Genomic DNA, 8,010 nt, shown 5'->3' on the forward strand with positions numbered 1-8,010 from the left:
TGCTAAGAAGGTTCCATAAGGATTGGAGATCAAACGAAGCGACGGGATCAAACTTAGTGGAACAGTGGGTTTCACGGCCAGATCCACGGCCAGCAGTGTGTTCCACGGACCGTGGATGGGTCCGTGGAACTGCCAGCAGAGAAGGCAGCTGGCTGGTCGTGAACCACGACCAGCTCCACGGACCGTGGGTTGGAACGATCCGTGGGAACACCCGACGGGCCGAAATGTTTTAAGTGTTTAAATGTGTTCCCAACTTCATATTTTCATTCCCAACATCTCTCTCTTCTCTCTAAAGACTCTAGGGTTCCATATATGTTTCATGAACAAGGATCCAAAGGAAATCAAAGGTGATTATCATCAAACCAAGTGAATCAAGGCAAGAGAAACCATTAGAGTTCATCAAAAGCAAGAAAATCAAGTGAATGAAAATCTAGGGTTTGGCTCGAAGTGAGGTTTATGCGACCAAGGTTCAATCCTACACTATCCAAGGTGAGTTTTATGATGTTTCCATGTAATATAAAGTGTTTAGAAGATGAAACACTTGGATTACGAAAGAATACAAGTAATGGGTCATGAATGTGTGAATAGAGCACTTTTGGTAAACGTTTGGAACGAATGATGACTTGATGCTTTATGAATATAATAGTTATAAATGCTAAAGTGTGGTAAATGACATTGTATGTGAATGAACCTTCTTATGACTATGAATGTGGATAATTGAGGTAAAGTGTGAGGGGGTAATGTGTTGATCTCTATTGTGAGGATATTATGAATGTTGTTATTTGATGTTTAGGAGTTGATGTGTAATACGAGGATAGTCATATAAATAAAGGAGAATAATTTTCTCGATAGTCGTACTAAGTACCTCATCTAACGAGTATGCACTTCAATGAAGGTAGAACGTGAGCTTTGAAGAAGAAAGCTAGTGATAGAATAGTCACCCACGATAGTAAAACTAACCCTTCTTTCAAAATGGTTCTTGGGCCAATTGTTGAACTCTTATGAGTTCATTATATGATCTGGGTAGAATATGATAAATATGTATGTGTATACGACGGTAATGTGTGTAATGAATGACGATAGTGAAAAAGGTGAACCCCGAGCTTATATGGCGGGTAGAATATGATAAATATGTATGTGTAGTATGTGTGCCGTATATATATATATATATATATATATATATATATATATATATATATATATATATATATATATATATATATATATGTATATCTATGTATACGATGCGCGCACCACGGTTAGTCATACGAATAATAATAACCCCGAGCCTTGGTAGGGCCGGACCGAGCCTTAGCAGGGTGGTACGTGAAACCCCGAACCTTCGTGGTCGGTAAGCTATATGCTATGTACATGACATATAAGAAGTACGATTATGCTATATAAAAGCTAAGTATATGACATCTATATGAGTACGAATAAGCTATATGTATGATATCTATGTGAGTACGACTATGCTATGTATATGACATCAATTGGAGTACGAATAGGCTAAGACCATGTAAGTGCCAAGTAAGGGCTATGTATATGCAATGCATATGACATGAGTATGGTATGAAAGGAGATATGGATACGAATACGAAAATAGACACGAAAGGTAAATGAGCAAAGATATGAATGTATGTTCGCGAGTGCGAAATAGAAATGGAACGTCCTATGGAAACGGGTAAATGCTATGATAATGATGCTATTGCCTCCCTCTTATGTTACTTCATATGATTATTCATTATGCTTCATATTGATATTGATCATGCTTTACATACTCGACATTCTTCGTGCGACGTCCTTTTGTTTGTGGACGCTGCGTCGTACCCGTAAGTGGCCGGGAGAGACGGACTCGATCCATAGTTTGTATATTCTCGGGGACTACATAGCATGAGCTCCGTTTCATTTCGGAGGCCGCAGCCTTTTAGTATAGATTCTTTGGTGTATATATTCATGGGCACGGCGGGGTCTCCGTCCGCCCGTATGTCGTGATGTGACGCACCCTTCTTGAGGCTCGTAGACATTGTGTATATGGTTAGATATGTTCGGCCTTGTCGGCACATATTTTGGGATGTTGCTTATCGCCTCGTCGGCTGCGACGTATAGTTATATGGACTTAGACGCCGTTGATGATATAAATATGTTGTTGCTCAATGAGACTAGAATGATGAATGAAAAGTCTGATACAATTACGTGGCTCACCTAGAATGTGATGTATAAGTATGTCAAGGGTGCCCGGGTGGGCTAGTATCGGGTGCCCGTCGCGGCCCTCAAGTTGGGTCGTGACAGTTTCCCGCATCTTATCATTCACCGAAGCCACTCTCACGTTGTCCCGGATATCTTAATTTCAAATTCTATCTCTCCTAGTATGCCCGCACATCCATTGCAACATCCACATTTCCGCAACTTCAATCTTTTGAACGTGAGAGTTTTTGACTAGCCAACGCTTCACCCTATATAACATAGTTGGTCTAACCACCGCTTTGTAGAACTTACCTTTAAGTTTTGGAGGCACCTTCTTGTCACACAAGACTCCAGATGCTAACCTCTATTTCATCCACCCTGCCCCAATATGATGTGTTACATTATCATCAATCTCACCATTCCCTTGGATAATAGACTTAAGATACTTGAAACTTCCTTTCTTTTGAATGAACTGGGTACCAGGCCTCATTTCTAAGCCAGCCTCATGCGTTGCGTCGCTGAACTTGCACTCTAAATATTCCGTTTTGGTCCTACTCTACCTGAACCCTTTAGACTCTAGGGTTTCTCGCCAAACATCCACCTTAGCGTTAACTCAGCTGCGAGTCTCGTCAATCAGAACTAGGTCATCCGCGAATAACATACACTATGACACCTCATCTTGAATTTGCCACGTCAATCCATCCATCACCAAGGCGAATAGAAATGAGTTGAGTCTTTTAGCATAATACTACCTAATCAATTACTCTTTAAGAAAAGAAGGAATTATATATGTGATTAAGTTATATATGTAGCTTCCTCGAGAAAATCGTATGCATTATCTAAAAATTTAGTCATTTTCAATGAATTTAATAAAACTTTTTCGTTGATTGTTTTAGCAAAAAATTAAAGATTTGTGATATCATGATCTCTTGATGATAACTGGATTAAGTAATGATAAAAATTAAAGGACTCAAAGACAAGTTATTTTGAACGTAAACAGAAATTCGGAATTATCAAAATAAAGACTACAAATCAAACTAGAAAGCACATGCAAAGAATTGAATTATTATAAATGCAAACACCTAGATTACAAATCAATAGGGCAGAAGATTAATTTGTACCATGAAATTTTACATAACACACATACACCAAATTTTGTCGGTTTGGTTTTAAAAAGTGTGTGTGTGCAATTATAACTTTTAAATAGGTATTTATTGTTATACCCTATTTTAACCGGGGCCAAAATAGTTTACAACATCCCGGTAATTCCGGGGTTAATTAGAGTAAAGGAGTCGCCACCTAATTATTTATAGTGAATTAGGGCACCTAAGTTTAATTAAAATAATTTATCTGAAGTCAACTTTATTTTAAAGTCTACGAAACCAAAATTCTAGGTAAGGGTTCAACTAACTTAGAGGGAAGGTATTAGGCATCCTCTAAATTCCATTAATAATGGTTAACCGACCGGACTTATGATTAGTTAGGCTAAGTGTAAATATAGTATTATAGAAAAGAACGTAACTTTGTAAGTATAACTAAAGTTGTAAATAGATGTATAAAAATGCTATTTAAAATAGGACTTGTAGAAAATAATAATTTGTATAAATAATGTCGTTAAGGCTTTAGATGAAAGTATAATAGTCCGTTTAAAATAATACTTGTAGAGGAGATTCAACAAATGCGAACTTTAGATAAAAGTTGTATTGTATGATTATTGCGATGTAGAAAAGTCTAGACTTATCTAGAAATATGATGAGAAGGGCATGAATTTCTTTCTCTTTTTATCATTTTTATTTAGCATTATTCGGCTAAGAAAAGTACGTACAATTGGATGAAACTTAAGAAAGTGTTTATAGAATATACTTAAGTTTATATTTGCGTATTAATGATGTTTTGAAATTTTCTAGGATAGTAAAAGCGAATCATGATTCTTTTAACCCAAAATATATAGTCATGCTATTTGGAAAATCCATCATTCTAAAATAAATATTATAGACTATAAATCATTTTATCATAAAAAGAGGAATGAAATCTATGGGGCTAATTGCCGGTTTCTCTTTTAAATTAACTGCCCATCGTACTAACCTACTAATTCTGCTAAGGTTCATCTAATCTAAGCAAATAAAACAAATAAAGTGTTAGTCATGTAATTGCAAATTAAATACACAAATAGAAATGAAATAGAAGAGTAAAATGATTTAAATGGGCTCAACCCATTTTAGGACTGCTACTATCCACTACTGTTGGGCTTCAGCCCAGTGAGGTTTAATAGATTGCCTCGGGTGGCTGATGGGGCTGACTCGAGAGAGATTTCGTTGGGCTTTGCCCAATACCGAATGCGGGAGGTGACGAGTCCCCGCGGACTCGTATGCGATGTTCATGCATAAAAAGAAAAGGAAAAGGATTAGTATGTAATGAATGGATAATGTTAAACATGTAAAAATATAACTCAAACAAATCTGCAGATCGTGTATACTATTTCAAGTATAGCATCTGTTTCTTTTAAAACTCGGCGGTCCTTAGGTGTGATATCGGCACCATATTACAAGATGCAACAAACTAACCAAGAATGCCATACAACGAAGGAAATGAATAGCAAAGACGAGTGAGATCCTTACGAGTATAACAATGATTCCAAACAGCATGTTTTCAGCTCAAAATGGACCGAAAATAGCCCAAATAACGTGGTACAAACCAACAAAATACAATGTTCAGGCAACCTCAAACGGCAGCAGCTAAAAGCTACCTAAGTTGGGCTCAAAACTACAACAAATATCGAATAATACAACAACCAAGGTGCAGCCCTTCTAAGAGCCCTATATGGCAGTCATAATGCCCAAACATGCAGCAGAACATTCAGTGGCAGTGGTCTTGCGAATAGGCAATTATCTATGGCTAAATACAACCTCAATAATGGAGCAACATCAGGCTAAATGCAGCAACAATATGCATCAGAGCAGGGCAACAAAATGGCCAAGATTGCAAAGGTTCATGGTTCGAAACTGAGAGCTGGTAAATAACTGAAGAGCAGACCACTGTTTTACCCCCAAAACAGACGCGAGAGGGCAGTGATACACAGTAGAAATACTGCCGCTCAATATGGGCAAATGTGGCAGCAGTAACTTATGCAAATATGACAATTTGAGAGTACAATATCAAGCATTTCCTAGGGTACTCTAACGTAAACACACACAAAAAGAATCGAGTGCATCAACATTCAAACTAGCATATGTTTTTGCATTAATTCCACGATATGACAGTTAGGGAAAACTATAGAGTTGAAAAATTCTTTTTCCTTACTAGATGAACTGCTTTGGCCTATTTTATGTTAAAATGTTAAAGAACTGATTAGTTTCTCAAACCCTCGCCATCTACCAACCATTTCCACCTTAATCTTGCTTAGACGAGCATTACGATAAGAAACAAATACTCAGTCAACACATTCTTCTAGTCCCTAATGACCTTAAAAGAGAGAAGACAAGTTTCATCATGCGTAATCCTGAGACATCTTTAGATCTTATTTTTAAACAAAGTAGAAACTTTAAACTAAGTGATTCGCCACAAATGGCAATTTCTACATAACTATAAAGGACAGAGTAGAGATGATTCCCATATGATGAATTAACACAGACTCGACATTATTAGAAGAAGGAACATGAGCAAAGGCAGGGGAAGGCAGCCTTAAACATAGAGATTGACCAGTTGGACTCACAACTGATACAGAATCTCAAAACAGGCATACATATTCATTCATTCAGACAAACTACCTTATTATTGATGGTCCATGCTAACCCACATACACAAGTAAGGAATATAGGAAATACTAAAGGAGCACGTGAAGCATCGTATGGGTGAAATATGAGATGAACAAGCGTAGAAGACCATGTTGTAGCTGTTGACACCCAATTTTGTCCCGTCCTCCCGAAAATATCTATTGGAGCTTTTAATATTTCGGCATTTCTAAAAAAAATATAAAATAAAAATAAATAATAATTTGTATTTTTACTATAATTATTGACTTTTACTAATACTGGCATTTTATTATCCTGTTGTAATCGCTATTGTTATTATCTTCCATTTTTTACTACCACTATTATCACTATTATTATTAGTATTATTATTATTATTATTATTATTATTATATTATTATTATTATTATTATTATTATTGTTGTTGTTTTTATTATTATTATTATTATTATTATTATTATTATTATTATTATTATTACTACTACTATTTTGTTATTATTGTTACTACCAGTATTATTATTATTCGCATTTTTATCATTTCAGCATTTTGCCATCTTATGCACACGCATCGCAATTATCTTCGCATAATTAAATAATAGCGTTCATTTACTATTGGCTTTCAATATACTATCGCACGGCTATTACGGCGTCATTTATTTTATCTGAGTACTAACAAATACATACTTTTATATAAGACAATATTTTAACACATGTTAGCATGTAATTAGTTAAATTGGGTCTTTATTTAAAATCAGAAGCCAAATTGTTCAACCCACTAACCATCAATTTCGGACCAGCCCTTTTTTAATTCACCTAGCCCACAGGTTAAATGGACCAGCCCATTACTAAACCGATCCGGCCCAACGAATTAACAAATGAACCTTTAGGGTTCATTCTTCATCAGACCCGCCTCCCCTTCCTCTTGCCTTTTCTCTCTCTTCCTCTTCCTCTCTCTTCACGTTCGTCTCTCTCTCTCTTCTTCATCGACAAAAACAGCTAATCCACAGAACCCTTTTGTTGAACACAGGCCACGCATGGACATTTGGGGTTAAGAATTAATGATCTTGTCCTTCTCCTTCAGATTTCCATCCCGTTTGAAGATTTTATTTTGTTGTTTTCCCCCTCTCCATCACTGGCAATCTGAAATCGTTTTAATAGTTTTCGTCCACTTGTAGAATTGTGATCCGTCTTTATCTGTTCCATTTTGTATTTTTGTGAGAAGCTTTAATGAATTTTGTCCACTTCCCTTCTTTTTCTGATCTTGTGGGTTGGAATACCTGCAAAAATCTGAGCGTTTTGAACCTAAAAATCCCGCCTAATTTTCAATTTTGAAGCCCAGCAAACCCTGGAAATGGGGCTATAAATAATCATTTTCCAGGCCTTGAAAAGAGGTTCGGAGTCGCCTTGAATCCTCAACATATTAGTTTTAGCCGCACCAAAATTCCTCGTAAAAAAAAAAGAGTTCTTTTAAGTTGTCTAACAATCCCTCTAAAATATTAGTTGTTTTTTTTTGAGTCACCAAATTCCCTAAAAAGAAAAGCTTTAGCCATTGAATCCCTAAAAAAGCATATCGCCTAATATTGATTCGAAAATATTAAACATTTTCCTTCTTCGCTGTCTCGAACTCGAGTGATACCAGCTAAGGAATTTGAGGTGTTTCGAGGCAGATCGCAGACCCGAAGCCTCACTTCGCTGCACCCGAAGCAGGTGATTCTCCCTTCCCTTGTGCGTCCTTTTGTTTTATTTTAGGCTTGTTGGTTTTGTGTTGGTTCATTTTCTGCCTCTATGGATTTGTGTATTCAGTGTCGATGTGTGTTAAATTAGTCTAGTTGTTTAAGTGTGTTAGTTATATTTTAGCTCGGCTTAGTTCTTATCCGAGAACAACATTATGTAGGCTACTTTGGTTGGTTGTTAAGCATGACTTAGTTATTAGTTTAATCTGTTTAGTTAAACATGCACTAGGAGCTATTTCAGGCTATTCTGTCTACGCTAAAATGTGTAGTGTATATTGGTTTTGTTCTAGTTAATCATGATTTATACGTCGTCTTGATCGGGCCGGCCGGTTAGGAGATTT

This window comes from Lycium ferocissimum, chromosome 8 (genome assembly GCF_029784015.1).
Source record: "Lycium ferocissimum isolate CSIRO_LF1 chromosome 8, AGI_CSIRO_Lferr_CH_V1, whole genome shotgun sequence".
NCBI lineage: Eukaryota > Viridiplantae > Streptophyta > Magnoliopsida > Solanales > Solanaceae > Lycium > Lycium ferocissimum.